Source organism: Pseudophryne corroboree, chromosome 2, assembly GCF_028390025.1.
Source record: "Pseudophryne corroboree isolate aPseCor3 chromosome 2, aPseCor3.hap2, whole genome shotgun sequence".
Taxonomy (NCBI): Eukaryota; Metazoa; Chordata; class Amphibia; order Anura; family Myobatrachidae; genus Pseudophryne; species Pseudophryne corroboree.
The window spans coordinates 767,154,409-767,180,664 of NC_086445.1; positions in this window are offsets into that span (position 1 = coordinate 767,154,409).

Here is a 26,256-nt window from a genome sequence, read left to right on the forward strand (position 1 = left end):
ATTCTGAAAATGTTCACATGATGCATGTCAACATTATGATCTATGACATATCATACAACACCTGTTTATATAGTTCAACAATTCCACCATCATCGTAAATTCCTATGCCTTCTAAGTTTCTTTTCATTGAGAGTCTTATTGAGACACCTGTGGAAACCGTGCTTTTCTTGAACCACTTATATATTAATTTACAGTATGAAGTAGTGCCAGTCAGCTCAGATTCAATAACATGTTTTCTAGCCTTATGGTTGGATGAGTTTGTGGCTTAATAAAATAAAGCAATTGCATTTTTCTGTGCTACTGCAGAATGAAATTAGATTTTTGTTTTCTATGTTTTTTTTCTTCATTTGAGTAAATATAGTGGAAAAAAGGATTTCTGAATAATCAGTAAACAGATTTGGATTTGCTGGTAGTGAACGGGTGAATTTGAGATATTTCTCTGTAATGATTAGTATGCTAAGTTCGTAAAAAGAACAACATAGTTTACAAACTAGGAACAGTTCTTTTTAAAAAGGTTTTACCACTATTTACATGTACTTTTATGTCATGTCCATTAATATAAACTGAGTTAATTCCATATTCTCATATATATCTCCAGTACAAAACCCACACACAAAGACTAGATATTATTATTCTGCAGTTACATATACAGTGATTGTCTTAAGACGTTGACACTTTTTACTACAAATGGCAGAAGATTTAACGGACGTTGTTTAAACATTGCTTTTTTGTGACCTATTTTCATATTCCTGATATGTCTTGGTGGCAATAACAACACGTTCTGATTTATTTTTAACACTCTCTGAGACATGTAAGTTTGATTACTTAAAAGATACAATACTCACTTTCTGTTAACTGATGCTCTTTTTTTAAATTAATCAAATAAATTGAAATAAAGTAACATACATACTATTAGTAGGGAAGTAAAAACAGGAAATTATGTGATCAGCTACATCAGTGTTTTTCAACTAGTGTGCCCTGAGCAGACTCCAGGTGTGCCGCCATAGAAGCAGAGCCAGGCCCGTCAGTGTTTTGCCGCTACTGAGGCCCTGGAACTGCAGAGCCAGTTCTAATTTTGGGCCCAGGCAGTGTTGGGCTCTTCTGGCCTTCCCAGAAGTGGCTAAGGCGTTACCTATGGAGAAGCTACGACACGACATCCTAGGACACGCAACTGCACCATGTATCACCATTATATTTGACTGTGCACTGTCAATATTTAAATCTTGTTCAGTGTGCCGCGAGTTGTAATAGGTTGAAAATCTCTGAGCTTGATGGATTGTGCATATACAGTTGATGCTTCCAGTCAGTAGCGGATCTTGCTACGGGCAAGCAGGATTTTTGCCCGGAGCGCCGCCTTACGGAGGGCGCTGCTGCCGCGGCAAGATCTGCTACTGGTGCTGCCCGGTGCGCTATGTGGGAGCGGCACATAGACGCTAGAGGTCATAATTGACCTCTAGTGTCTATGCGGTGCTATGGGAGAGACGTCATGATAGATAGATAGCCATAGATCCGAGGAGCAGCGCTGGTGGCCGGAGACGGAGGGCAGCAGCGGTCGGGAAGCAGGAGCGGGGATTGTGAGTAGTGATGAGCGGGTTCGGTTCCTCGGAATCCGAACCCCCCAGAACTTCACCCTTTTTTGCACGGGTCCGAGCAGACTCGGATCCTCCCGCTTTACTCGGTTTACCCGATCGCGCCCGAACGTCATCATCCCGCGGTCGGATTCTCGCGAGATTCGTATTCTATATAAGGAGCCGCGCGTCGCCGCCATTTTTCACTCGTGCATTGGAGATGATCGTGAGAGGACGTGGCTGGCGTCCTCTCAGTTTCTATGTTCAGTGTGCTGCAAATATCTGTGCTCAGTGTGCTGCAAATATCTGTGCTCAGTGTGCTGCAAATATCTGTGCTCAGTGTGCTGCAAATATCTGTACTCAGTGTGCCGCAAATATCTACGTTCTCTGCCTGAAAAATGCTCCATATCTGTGCTCAGTGTGCTGCAAATATCTGTGCTCAGTGTGCTAATTGCTTTATTGTGGGGACTGGGGACCAGCAGTATTATATAGTAGGAGGACAGTGCAGAGTTTTGCTGACCAGTGACCACCAGTATACGTTCTCTGCCTGAACAACGCTCCATATCTGTGCTGCATTGTAGTATATAGTAGGAGGACAGTGCAGAATTTTGCTGACCACCAGTATATATATAGCAGTACGGTACAGTAGTCCACTGCTCTACCTCTGTGTCGTCAAGTATACTATCCCATCCATACCTGTGGTGCATTTAAGTTTTGCACAGTACATATATAGTAGGAGGACAGTGCATAATTTTGCTGACCACCAGTATATAATATATAGCAGTATGGTACAGTAGTCCACTGCTCTACCTACATCTGTGTCGTCAAGTATACTATCCCATCCATACCTGTGGTGCATTTAAGTTTTGCACAGTATATAAATAGTAGGAGGACAGTGCATAATTTTGCTGACCACCAGTATCTAATATATAGCAGTACGGTACAGTAGGCCACTGCTCTACCTACCTCTGTGTCGTCAAGTAAACTATCCATCCATACCTGTGGTGCATTTAAGTTTTGCACAGCATATATATAGTAGGAGGACAGTGCATAATTTTGCTGACCACCAGTATATAATATATAGCAGTACGGTACAGTAGGCCACTGCTCTACCTACCTCTGTGTCGTCAAGTATACTATCCCATCCATACCTGTGGTGCATTTAAGTTTTGCACAGTATATATATAGTAGGAGGACAGTGCATAGTTTTGCTGACCACCAGTATATATTACCACCAGTATATAATATATAGCAGTACGGTACAGTAGGCCACTGCTCTACCTACCTCTGTGTCGTCAAGTATACTATCCATCCATACCTGTGGTGCATTTCAGTTGTGCGCAGTATATATATAGTAGGAGGATAGTGCATAATTTTGCTGACCACCAGTATATAATATATAGCAGTACGGTACAGTAGGCCACAGCTCTACCTACCTCTGTGTCGTCAAGTATACTATCCATCCATACCTGTGGTGCATTTCAGTTGTGAGCAGTATATATAGTAGTAGGCCATTGCTATTGATATATTACTAGCATATAATTCCACACATTCAAAAATGGAGAACAAAAATGTGGAGGGTAAAATAGGGAAAGATCAAGATCCACTTCCACCTCGTGCTGAAGCTGCTGCCACTAGTCATGGGCGAGACAATGAAATGCCATCAACGTCGTCTGCAAAGGCCGATGCCCAATGTCATAGTAAAGAGCATGTAAAATCCCAAAAAATAAAGCTCAGTAAAATGACCCAAAGATCTAAATCAAAATCGTCTGAGGAGAAGCGTAAACTTGCCAATGTGCCATTTACGACACGGAGTGGCAAGGAACGGCTGAGGACCTGGCCTATGTTCATGGCTAGTGGTTCAGCTTTACATGAGGATGGAAGCACTCATCCTCCTGCTAGAAAACTTAAAAGAGTTAAGATGGCAAAAGCACAGCAAAGAACTGTGCGTTCTTGTAAATCACAAATCCCCAAGGAGAGTCCAATTGTGTCGGTTGCAATGCCTAACCTTCCCAACACTGGACGGGAAGAGGTGGCGCCTTCCACCATTTGCACGCCCCCTGCAAGTGCTGGAAGGAGCACCCGCAGTCCAGTTCCTGATAGTCAAATTGAAGATGTCACTGTTGAAGTACACCAGGATGAGGATATGGGTGTTGCTGGCGCTGGGGAGGAAATTGACAAGGAGGATTCTGATGGTGAGGTGGTTTGTTTAAGTCAGGCACCCGGGGAGACACCTGTTGTCCATGGGACGAATATGGCCATTGACATGCCTGGTCAAAATACAAAAAAAAATCACCTCTTCGGTGTGGAATTATTTCAACAGAAATGCGGACAACTGGTGTCAAGCGGTGTGTTGCCTTTGTCAAGCTGTAATAAGTAGGGGTAAGGACGTTAACCACCTAGGAACATCCTCCCTTATACGTCACCTGGAGTGCATTCATCAGAAGTCATTGACAAGTTCAAAAACTTTGGGTGACAGCGGAAGCAGTCCACTGCCTACTAAATCCCTTCCTCTTGTAACCAAGCTCCTGCAAACCACACCACCAACTCCCTCAGTGTCAATTTCCTCCTTAGACAGGAAAGCCAATAGTCCTGCAGGCCATGTCACTGTCAAGTCTGATGAGTCCTCTCCTGCCTGGGATTCCTCTGATGCATCCTTGAGTGTAACGCCTACTGCTGCTGGCGCTGCTGTTGTTGCTGCTGGGAGTCGATCGTCATCCCAGAGGGGAAGTCGGAAGACCACTTGTACTACTTCCAGTAAGCAATTGACTGTCCAACAGTCCTTTGCGAGGAATATGAAATATCACAGCAGTCATCCTGCTGCAAAGCGGATAACTCAGGCCTTGGCAGCCTGGGCTGTGAGAAATGTGTTTCCAGTATCCACCGTTAATTCATAGGGAACTAGAGAATTGATTGAGGTACTGTGTCCCCGGTACCAAATACCACCTAGGTTCCATTTCTGTAGGCAGGCGATACCGAAAATGTACACAGACGTCAGAAAAAGAGTCACCAGTGTCCTAAAAAATGCAGTTGTACCCAATGTCCACTTAACCACGGACATGTGGACAAGTGGACCAGGGCAGACTCAGGACTATATGACTGTGACAGCCCACTGGGTAAATGTATTTCCCCCCACAGCAAGAACAGCAGCGGCGGCACCAGTAGAAGCATCTTGCAAACGCCAACTCGTTCCTAGGCAGGCTACGCTTTGTATCACCGCTTTCCATAAGAGGCACACAGCTGACAACCTCTTACGGAAACTGAGGAACATCATCGCAGAATGGCTTACCCCAATTGGACTCTCCTGGGTATTTGTGACATCGGACAACGCCACCAATATTGTGCGTGCATTACATCTGGCCAAATTCCAGCACGTCCCATGTTTTGCACATACATTGAATTTGGTGGTGCAGAATTATTTAAAAAACGACAGGGGCGTGCAAGAGATGCTGTCGGTGGCCCGAAGAATTGCGGGCCACCTTCGGCATTCAGCCACCGCGTGCCGAAGACTGGAGCACCAGCAAACACTCCTGAACCTGCCCTGCCATCATCTGAAGCAAGAGGTGGTAACGAGGTGGAATTCAACCCTCTATATGCTTCAGAGGATGGAGGAGCAGCAAAAGGCCATTCAAGCCTATACAGCTACCTACGATATAGGCAAAGGAGGGGGAATGTACCTGACTCAAGCGCAGTGGAGAATGATTTCAATGTTGTGCAAGGTTCTGCAACACTTTGAACTTGCCACACGTGAAGTCAGTTCAGACACTGCCAGCCTGAGTCAGGTCATTCCCCTCATCAGGCTTTTGCAGAAGAAGCTGGAGATTGAAGGAGGAGCTAAAACAGAGCGATTCCGCTAGGCATGTGGGACTTGTGGATGGAGCCCTTAATTCGCTTAACCAGGATTCACGGGTGGTCAATCTGTTGAAATCAGTGCACTACATTTTGGCCACCGTGCTCGATCCTAGATTTAAAACCTACGTTGTATCTCTCTTTCCGGCAGACACAAGTCTGCAGAGGTTCAAAAACCTGCTGGTGAGAAAATCATCCTGCGAGGAAAAGGCTAAGAATTCCGAGCCCACCCGCTGGCGGTGATGCAGGGCAGTCTGGAGCGAGTGCTGACATCTGGTCCGGACTGAAGGACCTGCCAAAGATTACTGACATGTCGTCTACTGTCACTGCATATGATTCTGTCACCATTGAAAGAATGGTGGAGGATTATATGAGTGACTGCATCCAAGTAGGCACGTCAGACAGTCCGTATGTTTACTGGCAGGAAAAAGAGGCAATTTGGAGGCCCTTGCACAAACTGGCTTTATTTTACCTAAGTTGCCCCCCCTCCAGTGTGTAATCCGAAAGAGTGTTTAGTGCAGCAGCTCACCTTGTCAGCAATCGGCGTACGAGGTTACTTCCAGAAAATGTGGAAAAGATGATGTTCATCAAAATGAATTATAATCAATTCCTCCATGGAGACATTCACCAGCAATTGCCTCCAGAAAGTACACAGGGACCTGAGATGGTGGATTCCAGTGGGGACGAATTAATAATCTGTGAGGGGGATGTACACAGTGAAAGGGGTGAGGAATCGGACGATGAGGAGGTGGACATCTTGCCTCTGTAGAGCCAGTTTGTGCAAGGAGAAATTGATTGCTTCTTTTTTGGTGGGTGCCCAAACCAACCAGTCATTTCAGTCACAGTTGTGTGGCAAACCCTGTCGCTGAAATGATGGGTTTGTTAAAGTGTGCATGTCCTGTTTATACAACATAAGGGTGGGTGAGAGGGCACAAGGACAATTCCATCTTGCACCTCTTTTTTCTTTCATTTTTCTTTGCATCATTGGGGACTATTTTTTGTAGTGCCATCCTGTCTGACACTGCAGTGCCACTCCTAGATGGGCCACGTGTTTGTGTCGGCCACTTGGGTCGCTTAGCTTAGTCACACAGCTACCTCATTGCGCCTCTTTTTTTCTCTGCATCATGTGCTGTTCGGGGACTATTTTTTTGAAGTGCCATCCTGTCTGACACTGCAGTGCCACTCCTAGATGGGCCAGGTGTTTGTGTCGGCCACTTGAGTCGCTTAGCTTAGTCACACAGCTACCTCATTGCGCCTCTTTTTTTCTTTGCATCATGTGCTGTTTGGGGACAATTTTTTTAATCTGCCATCCTGTCTGACACTGCAGTGCCACTCCTAGATGGGCCACGTGTTTGTGTCGGCCACTTGGATCGCTTAGCTTAGTCATCCAGCGACCTCGGTGCAAATTTTAGGACTAAAAATAATATTGTGAGGTGTGAGGTGTTCAGAATAGACTGGAAATGAGTGTAAATCATGGTTATTGAGGTTAATAATACTATGGGATCAAAATGACCCCCAAATTCTATGATTTAAGCTGTTTTTGAGGGTGTTTTGTAAAAAAAACACCCAAATCCAAAACACACCCGAATCCGACAGAAAATTTTCAGGGAGGTTTTGCCAAAACGCGTCCGAATCCAAAACACGGCCGCGGAACCGAATCCAAAACCAAAACACAAAACCCGAAAAATTTCCAGTGCACATCACTAATTGTGAGTATTAATTTATTTTTATGTATTTTTTAATTTGTTTTATAAGCGGCGCAACTAAGGGGCACAACTCTCCAGGGGGCAATACTACTGGGGGCACAACTCTACAGGGGGCACAGTACTGGGGGCACAGCTACAGGGGGCATAACTGACCACGCCCCTTCTTCATGAAGCCAAGCCCCTAATTTTTTGCCCTGGGCGCCACAAGGTCTAGATCCGGCCCTACTACCAGTAATGTCCTGATTTATTTTTCAAGTAGAATACTGCAGTCTAGAGCATTATGAACAGTGTGTTCTATCTGTTTCGGATTTGTAATGAATCTTTCCCTATTCCGCCAATTGGGATGCTGCTTTAATCCTTACATTCGATGATAACTCTGTACTTCTTGTAGGAAGTGAATCTTAACAGCCACAAACAATAACTTTCCTATATAACGTGCAACATATTATAATAAAATCAGCGGTTAGCTCAAAATAGTATCTGCAAAAACCAGTATAAGTTATTTTATATTGCCACATTTATGAAGTACCAAAAGTGATGGCTACAATTAAAGCAGACCACTATGTAAATTTCAAAGTGATAAGAGCTCTACCAAACTAGGCACTTCAGTAAAATGTATTAGCACTTGTACGTGAAATGTACAATCTTACATGGGAATAAATTATACAGGCACTGCAAATGAATGTAACCTGTGTGACCTCAGAATTAAGTTTTACTGCTTTAATGTGTTCTTGCTGATGTGGTTTTCTGATTCAAAATTGTTACAGACGATAAATTAACATATACGTGAGTTTTCATTATACAGTACATTGTGAATGTGAATTACCAGTTAACCCCTTCTATTCATGTAAAAGTTCTATGTTCTATGTTCACTGTACCGTACAGCACTTGCATGACAATTACTCTGTAGAATGTAATAAGTGAAATTTACACAGAAAAAGCTTTTTAATAAAACATATATATTGATAAAAATTGTAACCAGGAGACAGTATTTATGTTTAGCGTTTTCTGACAGTTGCAAATTGCCCCCCAAAAATTGCATTCTGAAGTCCAAGGGTGACTGGCAAGATAACTGAGATAGAATATGTATACTGAAACACTAATGTGTTTAAAAATGAGTTAATGGTTTAATAAGACACTAATCCAAAAACACAATTTTGTCCAAAATGACATACAATCTGAATAAACAATGAAGACAAAAAGTGTCCACAACTCAAAGCATAACAATAAAACCATACTCTTCATTCTCCATGATCTTTGTCTGTCGGAAATCTGGACTTTCCTGTGAAATGTAAAACTGAGTTGTGGCGTTATAAATTCTAATAAGCTGTTGAGGATTTTACACACCTTTCTCTCTTTCAAAATATTTATATAATAGTTCTCTAAAGTCTGTCCTGTCTCTAGCTGGGACTTGTTTCTCAACGGAATCCACTGCTAGGGATACAGGAGAGAATCTAAACCAGCAAGAGATGGCTTGGAGAAGGAACACACCACCATGAATCCTGTAAGTATGGTGACACCTTGATAAAGACTCCAGTGTTTTGAGTTGAAACACTTTGGTGATATTACAAGATCTTAAAAACCAGGAGGAATTGGCTTGGAGGAGGTACAGTGCATCTGAAAAGTATTCAAAGAGCTTCACATTTTCCACATTTTGTTATGTTACAGCTTTATTCCAAAATGGAATAAATAAATTTTTCCCTCAGAATTCTACAAACAATATCACATAATAGTTGCATAGTTGATGAGGCTGATAAAAGACAAAATGTCCATCAAGTTCAACCTGTACCTGTATTGTCAACCATAATGACGTGAAAAAAGTTTTTTTAGATTTTTGCAAATTTATTAAAAATAAAAAAGTAAGAAATCACATGTACATAAGTATTCACAGTCTTTGCAAGGAAGCTCAAAATTGAGCTCAGTTGCATCCTGTTTCCGCTGATCATCCTTGAGATGTTCCTACAGCTTAATTGGAGTCCACCTGTGGTAAATTCAGTGGATTGAACATGGGCCCTCATTCCGAGTTGTTCGCTCGGTATTTTTCATCGCATCGCAATGAAAATCCGCTTAGTACGCATGCGCAATGTTCGCACTGCGACTGCGCCAAGTAACTTTACTATGTAGAAAGTAATTTTACTCACGGCTTTTTCATCGCTCCGGCGATCGTAATGTGATTGACAGGAAATGGGTGTTACTGGGCGGAAACACGGCGTTTCAGGGGCGTGTGGCTGAAAACGCTACCGTTTCCGGAAAAAACGCAGGAGTGGCCGGAGAAACGGTGGGAGTGCCTGGGCGAACGCTGGGTGTGTTTGTGACGTCAACCAGGAACGACAAGCACTGAACTGATCGCACAGGCAGAGTAAGTCTGAAGCTACTCTGAAACTGCTAAGTAGTTAGTAATCGCAATATTGCGAATACATCGGTCGCAATTTTAAGAAGCTAAGATTCACTCCCAGTAGGCGGCGGCTTAGCGTGTGTAACTCTGCTAAATTCGCCTTGCGACCGATCAACTCGGAATGAGGGCCATGATTTGGAAAGGCACACACCTGTCTATTTAAGGTCCCACACTTGACAGTGCATGTCTGAGCACAAACCAAGCATGAAGTCAAAGGAATTATCTGTAGACCTTTGAGACAGGATTGTCTCGAGGCACAAATCTGGGGAAGGGTACATAAAAATATCTGCTGCTTTGAAGGTCCCAATGAGACTAGTCAGGATAGAGGCAAAGATGAATGCAGCAATGAGACATCCTGGATGAAACCTGCTCCAGAGCGCTGTTGACCTCAGACAGCCAAGATATCAAAGGAGTGGCTTCAGGACAACTCTGTGAATGTCCTTGAGTGGCCCAGCCAGAGCCCAGACTTGAATCCGATTGAACATCTCTGAAGAGATCTGAAAATGGCTGTGCACCGACGCTTTCCATCCAACCTGATGGAGCTTGAGAGGTGCTGCACAGAGGAATGGGTGAAACTGCCCAAAGATAGGTGTGCCAAGCTTTTGGTATCATATTCAGAATGACTTGAAGCTATAATTGCTGCCAAAGGTGCATCAACAAAGTATTGAGCAAAGGCTGTGAATACTTATGTACATGTGATTTCTTAGTTTTTTATTTTTAATAAATTTCCCCAAATCTCTAAAAAAAACTTTTTCACGTTGTCATGATAGGGTAATGTGTGTAGAATTTTGAGGGAAAAAATTAATTTATTCCAGTTTGGAATAAGGCTGTAACATAACAAAATGTGGAAAAAGTGAAGCGCTGTGAATGCTTTCCGGATGCACTGTACCACCTCGAATGCTGCAAGCAAGGTTACACCTTGATAAAGACTCCAGTGTTTTGAGTTGAAATGTGTTGGTGATGTGACAAAAGGCTGCCAAGTTTGGTGTAGGGAACAAGAAGAACCGTATGCCTGTGCCAAGAATGGTTCTACTAATTCCTGGTTTCAGGAGATGTGGACTACAGGCATGTGAGTATAGGTGTATTCCCATACACCCATTCCTTCTGGTACGCTATTGTCTACTAATGATGGATTTTTTAAACATTTTATGTGACATAGGGATTTTAGCATGTTTTGTAACCACCTATGATTTAAAATGGTACTTCACTATTCTGTCCCCCTTGCTCTTTACATATGGCTATCTGAGATTTACTGTTTGAAGGTGGAACTTTATGACATCTTTTTCAGAGGCATACACATAAGGACTATTATCATAAGGACATACGTGTCTTTACAAGTGAACCATCTAGTGGTAATATTTACTTTGTTCACGTTTGGAATAGTATCCTCAGTTTGGTGGATTTTATTATTTGTGTCATTTTTTCACAGATTCATCACTTACCTAATGTGTATTTGTGTTCTGTGATTACATTGTGTTTTTATTCTGTTACGTGAGGTAACTCTGGGGACACCGCTATTTCACTATACAACTGCATTTACAGTGAAGTGCAGGATCCCACACTTCATACATCCATTGAAAGTCTTTTGATATATCTACATTGTCTCTACACATGCATAGTTTTTATTGATTTTATCACGGCAGGAACTTTAGCTCCATCATTACTTATCTGGATACGGTTTTGTTTTTTATATGTTGTTTTGGGTTTTTTTTCGAGAGAAACTGATAATTTTAAAGAAATGGCAGCTACCAATATACGTTAAAGGAAGGTGGGCCCATTTGGAAAAATCCAGGAGGGTTCTCTGAAGGAGCGGGTTGTAATTACAATCATATAATAGGGACGGATGACGTGGTATCTGTATGCCTAAGTATGTGAGGCAGTTGTTCTGGGCCCAACGGAATGGGAAGGAGTCCCGCCATCCTCGTTGACCCTCTGAGAAAAACGTTAATGCCTCCGTCTTAAGATAATTGATCTTATATCCCGAGACCGTTTCAAAGTCTGTCAACAGAGTAGGGACTTTTGGGACAGCCATTTTAGGGTTGGAGAAGTAGAGGAGAATGTCATTGGCATAAGCCTAAAACTTCATCTCCACCTCCCCAATAATTATCCCCCGCCAAAGGGGTTCCTTAATAAAGTGTCTAAAAAGGGGGTCTATAGCAAGGTTGAACAGTAGGGGGGGAGAGAGGGCAGCCCTGCCTCGTTCCTCTGGCTAAATCAAAGCAGCGGGTATTGTTAGAATTGATAGTCAGAAAGGCTTTAGGGTTATCGTAAAGAGTAGAAAAGACTTTTAAGAAGAGGGTACCAAAGCCCTGTACCTGGAAAATTTGGGAAAGGTGTGCCCAGGATACCTGGTCAAATGCCTTGTCGGCATCGCAACTTACTACCAGGTTATTCACTAAGTTGGCTTGGTGTGTCGCCGTCATGGCGGCTAAAAGTGTCCCGTTTGGGCAGGGTGAATTAAATTAGAGAGTATGGGTTGGAGTCGGATAGCAATAAGTTTTGTGAATATCTTAAAGTCCTGCTTAAGTAAAGAGATTAGTCTATAAGAGTAGGAGAGAGTGGGATCTTTGTTTGGTTTCAAAAGCAAAATGATTCTAGCAACGTTAAACTGTGGGGGGGCTGGGTTACCCAAGAGAATGGAATTAAATAGTTGGGCAAGAAGTGGAGAGACTTGTGACGACAGGGATTTATAATACGTAGCGGATAGACCATCTGGTCCAGGGGACTTGCTTACAGCGAGCAATTTAATCGTCTGTTCTATTTCCCGTGTCATTATGGGAGACATTAAGAAGTCTCTGTTGTCATCAGTAAGGACTAGAAAGTTTAGACTGGTCAGAAAGTCCATTCCTGCTGCCGGATTATCTACCGGGCGCTATAGAAGGATTCAAAGTAGGATAAAAAGGTCGAACTTATATCATTGTCGGAAGTGGAGAGGGTGCCGTCAGGGAGTTCAATAGAAAGGACAGGGGCTGCTGCCATGGATGCATGTACCATACTGGCCAGGAGTTTTCCCGGTCTATTTCCCCAACAAAAATAAAGATTTTTCTAATAGCTAAGATTCATCTGGGCCCTTTCAGAACAGAGAGTATCATAGAGATCCTTAGCCTGTTTATATAAGAGGCGGGACGATTCTGAGGGGTCGGCCAATAAGGTGGAATAGGCTACAGAAACTGCCGTGGAAGCTTGGGAGAATCTCTGAGACAGTTTTTTCTTTGAAAAAAAATTCCAGGGTTGATTTAGTATCTAAAAGAGTGGAGGGATGTGAAAGAAGAGTGTCATCCAGACGCCATTTACGTGTCTTATTAGGGGTCCTGTAGAGGTCTAACAGGATATACACTCCCGCATGATCCGTCCATGAACAGGGGGTGATGCCTGCATCAGAAATTAATGTCGTGAGTGATTGAGATACATGGATCATTTCGATCCGAGAGTAAAGTTGGTGAGGTGCAGAAAAGTGGGTATAATCCCTAGCTGTGGAGTGTTTAAGACGCCAGGTGTCTCTTAGATTAAGCTGGGTGAGGGAGGATATTAACGTGAAAGAGGCCTCAGTCGGGGACGCTTCCTTCTTATTTTTTGGAGAGTTAGATTTATCTAAGAGGGGATCGATCACAGTATTAAAGTCCCCACCTAAAAGGATGTGGCCCTGTGCTACTCTACAAAGACGCAGAAAGAGAGTGCGGAAAAACCGTGATTGGTCTTGATTCGGGGCGTATACAGACACAAGTGTCAGAATTTCTGTGTTAAGCGTACCAATCACTATGACGTATCGCCCTTCAGGGTCAGCTATGGTTGTAGTGTGTACAAATGGGATGTTACGATGGATCAGTATGGCCACTCCCCTCTTCTTACAATCAGTAGAAGCAAAAAAGGTTTGGGTAAATGCTTACCTTGAAGTCGAGAGTGTGTACTAGTGAAGTGGGTCTCCTGGAGGAAAACTATGTCAGCCTTTTCTCTTCTACAGGCGGACATTACTGTATGTTTCTTGGGAGAGTTAAGCCCGTTAACATTTACAGAGAATAACTTAAGTGCCATGTGAAACCAAAGAATGGAAAAGGATCAATAGAAACCCATCCCGGGAAGGAAAAAAAAAAAAAAAGGAAGAAAAGGGACAGCAAGAAACAAGGAGCAGAGATGTAGAAGAAGAGAGAGTGATAGGAAACCCATACGGGTAAACACCCTGAAATATAGGGTCCCAATCGAGGACCGTTATACGAGACAGTTTTTTCTTTTTGGCTGCTACATATGCTATAATGTGGCCTCTTAGCACCGGTTTAGATGCCTGCCAGAGGAGATTAATGTTTGGGCGATGGACATCATTGTCCACAAGGTAATTAGAAAAGGATTGTGCTAAGTGAGCTTTAAAATCATCAGTAGATGCTAAATAGTCAGGGAATTTCCAGTTATAAGAAAAAGTTTTAGGTTGAAGTAAGGTAATGGACATCCAAATAGGGGCGTGGTTTGATAATAGAATATTCTTTATGGCCACTTGTTCTATTTTATGTAAAAGAGAACTTGACACCAGCCAGTAGTCCAGACTGGAAAAGGAGTTGTGGCGATGGGAGTAGAAGGTGTATTCACGGGAAATGGGATGGAAAAGTTCCAGGAGTCTATGAGGGTGGGGGAGTCAAGAAGAAGGGAAACCGTGTGGGTGGGGGGGGGGGGGGTGATCTGTTGTTAAGGTAACGAGGACCTCCTGAGACATCTAGTACTGGGTCCAAAATTACATTAAGATCCCCGCCCAGAATTATAAATCCCTCCGCCCATACCTGTAATTTAGAATAAACATCAGAAAAAAAGGATACATTTGGGCCAGTAGGGGCATATAGGCAAACCAATGTATATAATTCACCATCTAAATCGACTTTCAAAAAGAGAAAACGGCCTTCCGGGTCGCGCCACTCATCACGTATGACGTAGTCGACCGATTTACTAAACAATATCAGAACCCCACGGGATTTACTATGATAAGAGGCAGAGTTAAAACCTTGGACCCAAGTGTCACGCAACGTATTAGGTTCGGAGGCCCTCCAGTGTGTTTCCTGGAGAAAAACAATATTGTGGAATTTTTTCAGGTGACACAGTACTTTTTTACCTTTGATGGGGGTGTTGAGCCCTTCTACGTTCCAGGATACACATTTGAAAGAGGTCTTAGGGTGAGGGGGACCAGTAGCTAAGAAGGACGACATGGTATTTCCTAAACCTTTCCTGGGGAATGTAAAACAATGAGGTGAGTTCACATTGGACATTGGAACATCCCAGAAAATAGGCCAACGGGGACATGTCAAGAACATACCTTGAACAAATATGTAATAGATATCTAAGAGTAGAATGTGTGAAGGAGAACATGAGAAATATAACTTATATAACCGGTCAATCATTTTCAAAATTTTAAGAACCCAATGTGAAGGTCCGAGAGGCCAATTATATCCATTAATAATAACTGCAAGATAAGATAGGAGAAAAAAGAAAGGAGAAGTTGAAAAGGCATGGAAAAAGAGGAAAATAAGCGCTAGGCCCCAACCCTGCCAAATAGGCTAAGGAAGTGTGGTCTGCTGCAGTAAATGCAGGACCTCCCTGACATCACAAAACTAATAAAGAACATATTTAACAGCGTAACAGAATAATAACATCGATGCTTATCAAACTCAGATGTCAATCCGCATCAGCAACAGAGGACCGTGGTGAAACAGAGTCCAATGAGGTTAAAAAGTTTCTTGCAGCTTGCAGGGTGTCAAGAAAGATGGTGGTACCATTGTAATGCACTCAGAGTTTAGCGGGATACAGAAGCGCAAAACGAATGCCCTTGGAGAACAGCTCTGTGCATACCGAGGAGAACTCTCGGCGTTTAGTGGAGACTTGGAAGGAAGAGTCCTGCAATAATAAGATTCTAGCGTCCTCGTATTTGAGGCCTTTCAGCTTCCGGTATGCGTCCAGAGTTGAGATCTTGTCGAGGTAATTCAACAGACAAAATTTGACAGGACAGGGGTGCTGTGGTTGTTTATCGCGCCGGTCTCGACCGATACGGTGTGCCCTCTCCACTTGGAGCGGTCTGGCTGTTGACGGTAGTCCCAAAGCTTCAGGTAACCAGGAGGACACAATATAAAGCAATTCTTTAGGTCTCACTGATTCCGGCAAACCGATAAGGCGCAAATTATTCTGGTGATTACGATTTTCAAGTTCCTCTAGTTTGTCTTGAAACACCAGCATATTAGTGTCCTGTGTATGTAACAAAGTTTTAGCCTCCGTTAATTCGTCCTCCAAAGCGGAGATCCTATCTTTGGCTTTCGTTAAATGTGAGGTGTGCTGTTTCAAAAGCGCGGCCGCGGAGGTCAGGGCCTCGGTGAGAGGGGCTAGTTTAGCATTGAGTAGTGGAGATAATATGTCCGATATTTCCTTGGCTCATTAGCCATGTCAGAATAAGCGGGGGTCGGATCAGGGGAGTCCAAAGAGTCATCCCTGGAGGGAGAAGTTCGGAGAGGAGATGAAGTGACCGCAGGAAACTTCTCTTTCTGGGTCTGAGAATTTTTAGTGTTCCTGGGCGTTCTAGCCACATATTTCTCCATGGTGAGGTAGGGTAGTATAGTAAGATAATAAGATACGCTACAATGAGGTGTCCACAATAAGCTGTTCGATAGATATCATGCAGGACAGGTGATGGCAGGGGAGGAGAGGAGTCACAGATCACATATCACACTGGCAGAGCTGTGGGGCTGTAGTACTGCAGTGAGGGGGTCGCCGATCACAAGCAGCCCAGCAGAGTAGCCCTTCCAGAGGAGTGCTTATATAGAACAGGGAGGGAGGGTATGGCAGCCCTCATCCCCTAGTGTAGTGTCCCCGTCAAGCAGGCAGCGACCAGCGCGATACCTGCCGTAGTGGGGATACATGGTGGCACTCACTGTGGTGCAGGCACGGATTGCGGTGCCCAGGATGTCTGTGGGGTTCCTTACTGAATATTTAACGGGGGAAGACATGTAGTCTATAGGGCTATGCACAGGCACTATTAATGTGAATAATAATAAAAAGGATATTATTTCAGAAACCAGCCTTTCAAGAAAAATCAGAAAGGCAAAGTGCCTTTACCTGACATAACTGAGCTGGAGGTGCACCTGTAAGCATTAAACAGTATCTAGAGGAAAGAGAGAGGAGAATGACCATGAGATGGTCATCTACCAAAGAAAGCTTACTTTGTGGCGCACTCTTTTATTTAAGTCAAATATGAAGTAATTATGGAATTAAAACTTAACATTTATTGGATTTATTTAAAATAAGACGGTCAAATTCAGACATAAACAACATAAATCAGTCAGTGTTGACCTACAGTGATCCAAAAAGATTCACTGTATAAAAATACAGTTTCTTCTACGCTACTTCATGGCAGCCATAACTACTGGGATTGTATCCCTATTCCTAACTTTAGACAGGGAGTTTTCTTAATCCACTAGGGCCCACCCACTATGGGTATATAATCGCACTCCACCCCTATCTCCTTAGTCTTTTTTCCTGTCTCCTAGCTTGGCAGTAGGAGTTCCTGTATTATTTTTTCTATTTAAATAATTTTATTTTTTCAGGGCTTACCTCATGTTGTTCCTAGCTGATACGTCTCCTGGTAGCCGTGCTAGAAGAGGGTGGCTCCCTGGGTGTTTGGCTAGGTGTGCTAAGGGGCGGTCAAGTAAGTCCCCATATGTCCAGCTTAAGGTGTCCTCCTGTCAGCTCTTTGCTGTGGGTCCCCCTCTTGCCGTTTTCCGCTGCCGTGGCCGCCGCTCTGCTGTGTGTATGGGGCCTTCCAGTGAGGAGTACCTCTTCTGAAGGGCATCTGTGCGGTTTCCGGCCGGAGGTCCGTCTGCTGAAGGGGATGTACGCGACTTCCGCCGGAAGGTCCTGGCACTGAAGGGAAAGTGCGGCGGTGGGCGGAAGTGCTGGGGGGACGCAGTGAAGGCTGGCTGGCGGAACTGCTGTTGGCACCCGTCCCAGCTGATTATGGGGGGCGGGCTGCACGGACGCCATAGCCTTTTATAAGGCATAGAAATTTGAATTAATGGCGCTGCACACAGGAGTTAGGAAGCTCCTATAATTGCTGGGCTGGTTTTCTAAGCTTACCAGCAGAATGGAAAGAGAGCCTTCTCCCCAAAAGCCGGTCAGTGCCCTAAAGAGGTAAGTCCTCATAGAGGGCTGGTTGTTATTTATTATTTATTGTTTATTCTGTTACCATGTGGTAGTTTAGGATAGGTTGTAAGGTGTTTTATTTTGTTGTTTTAGTGTGTCTCCACCTAAGAAGAGGTTATGTAAGAAAAGGCATAAGGACATGCAGTGTGCAGCTTGTGACAAAATCTTTTCAGCTGCTGAAAATGTTAAATTCTGTGAGGAGTGCATACAGAGTGAATCTCAGGAGACTGTGCAGTCCAAGCAAATAAGAGATTTAATGAGATGGATGAAGGAGTCTTTTGTTACCAAAGAGCAGCTCTCGGAATTCCAAGGGAATAAAAGGGCTAGGTCTTTTGATAGAATTGATTTAGTGGATGAGTCAGGTTCTCAGGATTTTGCTTATGATGATTATCTGGCTGCTTCTAGTGCTGAGTCGGTGGACGAGCAGGAAGAGGAGAGAAAGTTTAATTTGGAGCTGGTGGATAGTCTTCTGAAAGATATCTTTAAGACTATGAATTATAAGATGCTGTTATGCACACCAGTGCCTGCAGGAAAGTACTAGTGTCAGAACTGTTATGCACTCCAGTGTCTGCAGGAATGTACTGGTGTTTGAACTGTTATGCAAAACAAATGGACTCACAGACAAACTGGGGAATATGACATAACGTACACAGAAGGTGATAGGGTAACAAAATACACACACAGTGAACAGAGAAGCCCAGAGGCTAAGGAACTGGGTATCTCCCTTGTATTAGAACTGCTCAGATGTAAAAAGCAAGATGTTGTGTTTTAATACGTAGAGAACCCGAAATGCTGTTGCTAAGGGCAACAGCAAAACCCTAAAGGGTTACCAACGGGTGTGGCAGTAAACTCCTTGGTCAGAGATGGAATGATAGACACAAGGAGAGCCTCCACAATCCTGATTCTCACTTGCAGTGCACAGGTTTAAGCTTACTGCCACTAAACTGACCCCTGACACCTAGCACAGTGAGACAGGATTAGACAGGCAAGTGTTAGAATACAGCCGCAAACTTGCTAAATTCACAGAGTAATAACAGAACCCCAGCAAGCTAAACGACTGACTCCAGTCTTACTGCTAGGTCTGGATTGGCAGAGTGTAATACCAAATCCCCAGGCCTATTTGCAGTAAGCAACAAACAAATACAAAGCTACACAGTACTGGCTAACTTTCATGAACTGACTAACCAACAGAGATTCAGCAGCATCTGCTTACCCTGAAAAGAGGCCTTATAAAGCAGGTGCTGTCCACGCCCCACTCAGACCTCACAGACTGTGAGCACAAAAACCAGCACCGGATCCCCTGCCGTGCACAGAGCCTATAACCACTGCACAGCAAAAGACCCGAACCGGAGTATCAGCTGCGCTCAGGTTACTCCACTAGCACTTGTCTCCCGGTTGCCATGACGACGTGGCAGCACAGGGCAGGAGACCCTAACAGTACCCCCCCTCTGACGAGGGGTCAAAGAACCCCTACCACCGGGTTTATCGGGGCACTGCGAGAAGAAAGAGCGTATCAGTCTGGGGGCATGAAGATCACAACTGCGCACCCACGACCGCTCCTCCGGGCCATACCCCTTCCAGTGCACCAAAAATGACAGCCGACCCCGAACCACCTTGGAGTCAAGAATCCTTTCAACAACAAACTCCCTCTGGCCACGTATCAGAAGAGGGGAAGGTCTTCCACTGGAAGAAGGATTACTAATCGCCCGTTTTAAAAGGGAACAATGAAATGTTTTATTGATACCCAAAGAACGGGGCAGATCTAACTGAAATGCCACCGGATTGATAACCCTGGTGATCTTATAAGGGCCGATGAACCGGGGCCCTAACTTATGAGATGGCTGTCTCAACTTCAAATTCTTGGTAGACAACCAGACGAAGTCTCCTAATTTGAAGCTGCAGGGTCTTTTCCGCTTATCAAAAACCCTTTTGGTCACTAATGACACAGACACAAGGGCTTTCTTCACTTTCCGCCAAATACCTCTAAGGACCGAAACCACAGAGGAACCACCAGGCGTGGAGTCCAGGGGGTCAAAAGAATTGGCCTTAGGATGATGCCCATACACACAAAGGAAGGGAGAGATCCCTGTAGCAGAGTGAGCCGCGTTGTTATAGGCAAACTCCGCCATGGACAGATGAGCAACCCAGTCAGTCTGACACTTGGAGACATAACACCTGAGGAACTGCTCCAAGGACTGGTTCACCCTTTCAGTCTGCCCATTAGACTGCGGATGGTAGCCTGACGACAAGCTGACAGAAATCTGGAGATCGGAACAAAATGCCCTCCAGAATTTGGCCACAAACTGGGATCCGCGGTAAGAGACCACATCAAGTGGCAACCCGTGGAGACGCACAACATGCAGCATAAATAATTCAGACAGGCGTCTGGCTGATGGCAGCCCAACCAGTGGAACGAAGTGCGCCATCTTCGAAAACCTGTCAACGACAACCCAGATGGCTGTCATCCCCGAGGATTTGGGCAAGTCCACCACAAAATCCATTGAAATGTGGGTCCATGGCTTAGATGGGATAGAGAGTGGATGTAATGGGCCAACAGGAACCCCTCTAGGAGTCTTATTTCGGGCACAGATGTCACATGCCCGAACCCACTGATCCACATCCTTAGCCACCGAGGGCCACCACACCGCCCTAGATAGCAACTCCCGAGTTCTGGCAATACCCGGGTGACCTGCCGACTTCTTGGCATGAAATTCCAGGAACACTCGCTGTCTTAACCTAGGAGGCACAAACAAAAGACCTACCGGAAGGTCTGGAGGAGCCTGCTCCTGTGCTCTAAGGACTAATGATAAGAGGTCCTGGGTAATGCCCACTTTAATACATGATGGGGAAACAATGGGCAACGGCTCCTCGGTGGTCTCCTGGATTGGAGCAAAACTCAGCGAGAGCGCATCAGCCTTGATGTTTTTTGACCCAGGGCGATATGTTATCAAAAAATTAAAGCGAGCAAAAAACAAAGCCCATCGTGCCTGCCTGGCATTGAGACGCTTCGCTGACTCTAAATATGCCAGATTCTTATGGTCAGTGAGAATTGAGACCACAAACTTAGCCCCCTCAAGCCAGTGTCTCCACTCCTCGAGTGCATCCTTAATAGCCAACAATTCCCGGTTACCCACGTCATAATTCATCTCGGCAGGCGAAAATTTACGGGAAAAGTAAGCACAGGGATGAAGGCGATTATCAGACACTCCCATCTGAGAAAGCACTGCCCCAATACCCATCTCAGAGGCATCCACCTCCACCACAAAAGGACGCTCTGGATCTGGGTGTCGCAGCACCTTGGCCGAAACAAATGCCCTTTTGAGACGGGCAAAAGCCGCTTTAGCCTCACAAGACCAGTGAGCAACATCCGCCCCTTTCTTAGTGAGTGCCACCAAGGGCGCCACTATAGACGAAAATCCAGCGATAAATCGTCTATAAAAATTTGCAAAGCCCAGGAAACGCTGAAGCGCCTTCAAACTAGTGGGCTGCACCCAATCCAGGACTGCCTGTACCTTGGAACCCTCCATTTGGAAACCTTCTGGGGAGATAATATATCCTAGAAATGCGATTTGCTGAACTTCAAATTCGCACTTCTCCAGCTTCGCCCCAAGCCGGTGGTCTCTGAGTTTCTGGAGGACTAAGCGTACATGCTTCCGATGTTCCTCCAGGGAATGGGAGAAGATTAGGATGTCATCTAAGTATACAACTAAGAATCTATCCAAATATTCCCTGAGCACATCATTCATGAAATCCTGGAAGACTGCCGGGGCATTACAGAGCCCAAAAGGCATCACCAAATATTCATAATGCCCTGAGTGGGTATTAAAGGCAGTCTTCCATTCATCCCCCTCTCTTATTCGGATTAGATTGTACGCACCGCGTAGGTCAATCTTAGAAAAAATGGTGGCAGTACGAAGCTGGTCAAACAAGACCGAAATGAGAGGCAGTGGGTATGAGTTTTTAATCGTGATACGGTTCAATTCCCTGAAGTCGATGCAGGGTCGCAACGAACCGTCCTTTTTACCCACGAAGAAGAACCCCGACCCAACTGGAGACTGTGAAGGTCTGATAAATCCCTTAGCCAAGTTCTCCTGAATGTACTCTGCCATAGCCTGAGTCTCAGGACGTGACAGGGAGTACAACCTGCTCTTGGGAAGCTTAGCATTTGGCAACAAATCAATGGCACAGTCATAGGGGCGATGGGGAGGTAGTACCTCTGCAACTTTTTTGGAGAACACGTCCGCAAAATCTGCATAACACCCTGGCAATCCTGGCAAACTTAGCTGCGAGAGCCTGACTGGAAGGCTCAAGCAACTCCTGAAACAATCAGTACCCCAACTAAGAATCTCCCCAGAGACCCAGTCAAATTGAGGATTGTGGGCCCTTAACCAGGGTAACCCCAACACCAATGGGGCAAAAGTACAGACAGTCACATAAAAGGACAATTTTTCAGAGTGTGTGGCTCCAATAAACAAAGAAATCTGGCTAGTGCAAGAGGTAATTTTACCTTGGGATAATGGTTCCCCGTTTAACCCACAAATCTCAATTTCCGATGCCAAGGGTACTAAGGGAACAGAGTGTTTTAGGGCGAATTGGCGGTCCATAAAAACCCCGTCGGCCCCACTGTCCACAAAGGCCTCAGTCTTGACAGTTTGACCGAGGATCTTCAAGGTCACCGGAATGATAAAAGTCTTCTTGGGAAATTCTGACTTCTGGCCTGACAGGATATTTCCCATCACCCTCAGGCCCTGAAGTTTTCTGGCTTTTCTGGGCATGATACTACCACATGACCTTTATTCCCACAGTACAAACACAACCCCTGCTGTCTCCTCCGCGTCTTCTCACGCGAGGAGAGGCGGGTAGCCCCAATCTGCATAGGCTCCTCAGAAAATTCCTCAGAGTCTGAGGTTCCCTTGGGAAGGAAGGAAATCTCAGTCTCCCTTTCAAGCCTACGCTCTCTCAGCCGTCTATCCACCCGGATGGATAACTGCATGAGCTGATCCAAGCTATCAGGCAAGGGATATTGTACCAGTTGGTCCTTTATCTGGTTAGAAAGACCTCTTCGGTACTGGTGTCTCAGGGCTGGGTCATTCCACTGGGTATCATGGGCCAACCTCCGAAACTCCGTACAGTAAACCTCAACTGGCCTTCGCCCTTGCTTAAGGATCGAAATCTGAGCCTCGGCTGAGGCCGTCTTGTCAGGGTCATCATACAACATGCCCAGTGCCGTAAAAAAAGCATCAACACTTTTAAGCGACGGACAGTCAGGCTGCAACCCATATGCCCAGACCTGTGGGTCTCCTTGTAGCAAGGAAATCACTATGCCCACCCGCTGAATCTCCGACCCAGAAGACTGAGGCCTAAGCCGGAAGTATAGCTTGCAGCTCTCCTTGAAACAAAAGAACTGCGAGCGATCTCCAGAAAAACGATCCGGGAGATTTACTTTCGGCTCCTTAACCCCTGCAGGTGCTGCTGCTGCGGGAGCTCCGCCAGCAGCCTGGGAGGTGTGCATTTTAATGGACAAATCATTAAATTGTCGAGTCAGGACCTGCACCTGATCGACCACCTGTTGCAACGTATTTTGAGGGGTATGCTCCATATTCCCACAAAATTTCAACAGGAGTATTAGGCTGCTGAAAATGTTATGCACACCAGTGCCTGCAGGAAAGTACTAGTGTCAGAACTGTTATGCACTCCAGTGTCTGCAGGAATGTACTGGTGTTTGAACTGTTATGCAAAACAAATGGACTCACAGACAAACTGGGGAATATGACATAACGTACACAGAAGGTGATAGGGTAACAAAATACACACACAGTGAACAGAGAAGCCCAGAGGCTAAGGAACTGGGTATCTCCCTTGTATTAGAACTGCTCAGATGTAAAAAGCAAGATGTTGTGTTTTAATACGTAGAGAACCCGAAATGCTGTTGCTAAGGGCAACAGCAAAACCCTAAAGGGTTACCAACGGGTGTGGCAGTAAACTCCTTGGTCAGAGATGGAATGATAGAAACAAGGAGAGCCTCCACAATCCTGATTCTCACTAGCAGTGCACAGGTTTAAGCTTACTGCCACTAAACTGACCCCTGACACCTAGCACAGTGAGACAGGATTAGACAGGCAAGTGTTAGAATACAGCCGCAAACTTGCTAAGTTCACAGAGTAATAACAGAACCCCAGCAAGCTAAACGACTGACTCCAGTCTTACTGCTAGGTCTGGATTGGCAGAGTGTAATACCAAATCCCCAGGCCTATTTGCAGTAAGCAACAAACAAATACAAAGCTACACAGTACTGGCTAACTTTCATGAACTGACTAACCAACAGAGATTCAGCAGCATCTGCTTACCCTGAAAAGAGGCCTTATAAAGCAGGTGCTGTCCACGCCCCACTCAGACCTCACAGACTGTGAGCACAAAAACCAGCACCGGATCCCCTGCCGTGCACAGAGCCTATAACCACTGCACAGCAAAAGACCCGAACCGGAGTATCAGCTGCGCTCAGGTTACTCCACTAGCACTTGTCTCCCGGTTGCCATGACGACGTGGCAGCACAGGGCAGGAGACCCTAACAGATGCCTGAAGAGGAATGTAATGATGAGGATATTCTGTTCTGTGATAAAACCAAAAAGAACAGGGTCTTTCCAGTCCATAAAGCATTAAAAGATGTTGTGAGTAAGGAGTGGAAAAACATTGATAAAAGGCTGGGTAATACTAAAAGGCTTGATCGTATGTTCCCAGTGGAAGATGAGCAGTTTACTAATTGGTGTGCAATCCCTAAAGTTGATGCTGCAGTCGCAGAGATGGTATCAAAAACCACCATTTTGTTAGAAGATGGCGCAGTCTTAAAAGATGGTATGGATAAACGCATGGAGAGTGCGTTAAAGAAATTGCATATGTCCTCAGCAATATCACTAAAATCCGGTGTGGCAGTAGCATCTGTTGCTAGAGCGTTGAGAGTCTGGGGGTCAGTATTGGCGACTGATATAGAAGGAGGTGTTTCGAGGCAGTATCTGCAAAGAAGTCTGGCCGTAATGTTCAAAGGGATCGAGTATCTCTGTGAGGCCTCGTTAGATGCTCTGGATTTTGCTGCAAAGTCTATGGCAGCAGGTGTGATGGCAAGAAGAGCTTTGTGGCTGCGTTCTTGGTCGGCAGATATGCACTCCAAGAATAGGTTGGTGTCCCTGCCATATGAAGGGTCTTTGCTATTTGGAAATAAATTAGAAGCCATAATACAGAAAATGTCAGGAGGAAAATCTGCAAAACTTCCTCAGGACAGGAGGAATAGATTTCCAATACCGTCCTCTAAACAGCAGTTTAAGGAGGCAAGAGGATATCGACCAGGTCGTTTTTATTCAGGAAGGTACTCCTCAGGTAACAATAGGCAGTCCTTTCGGCAGGCCTACAGGAGAGGTGGTCGAAGGGCATGACTGTCACAAGGTTCCGGTATCTTTTCCAGTGGGTGGCAGACTTCAGGAGTTTGCCGGCTGTTGGATAGAGTCTATTCAGGATACGTGGGTAATAGATGTCGTATCCCAGGGATACCGGATAGAATTCTCAAAAATTCCCGTGTTGGACAAATTTCTAGTTTCAGAGACACCAACTACAAATCTGGAGTTAAAAGCTATGAAAGACAGTTTAAGGAAACTGATCGAAGCGAAAGCTGTAGAGACTGTTCCGTTTTTGGAAAGAAACAGAGGTTTCTATTCGAGACTGTTTCTGGTGAGAAAACCTTCCGGCGAGTTCAGAACCATCTTAGATCTCAGACAGCTCAACGAGTATATAGAAACAATAAAGTTCCGTATGGAGACCCTAATGTCTATCCTGTTAGGGGTGAGAGAGAGAGACTTTTTGGCTTCGGTAGACCTAAAGGACGCTTACTTCCACGTTCCAATTTGCAGGCAGTACAGGAAATATCTAAGGCTTTGTGTCCTCGGCAAACACTTTCAGTTCACTTGCCTTCCTTTCGGCCTAAAGTCATCTCCAAGGGTGTTCACCAAAGTTCTGATGTCGCTCATTGCTGTGATCAGAGGTCAAAAAGTAGCAATATGGTCATACCTGGACGACTTGCTGGTGTGCGGAGAGTCGATAGAGAAAGTGGACAAAGCATTAAGTGTGGTGCTACAAATCCTACAAGAACATGGCTGGCTCATAAACTGGGGAAAAAGCAGATTAACGCCAAAGCAAAGAATACAGTTTCTGGGGGTACAGGTAGATACCCTCGATTATATGATAGGTCTTTCAGAGGAGAGGTGTCTAAAGCTTCAAGATCTGGCTACCCTCATAAAGGGATGCAACAGTGTGACGATTCGTCAGGGGATGCGTCTCTTGGGGATGATGGCGTCCTCCATAGATGTAGTCCCTTGGGCGAGGTGGAGGATGAGAGATCTTCAGTTGGACATCCTGAGTTATATTCGGAAGGGATATTCTCTGAATTACCGTATAAAACTAGGCCGGAAAGCGAAAGAATCTATGACCTGGTGGACGAACGAACGGCTGGTCAGCAGAAGGACGTCTCTGTCGGACCATCATGCTCTGGTTCTGACAACGGATGCGAGTACAACAGGTTGGGGTGCTC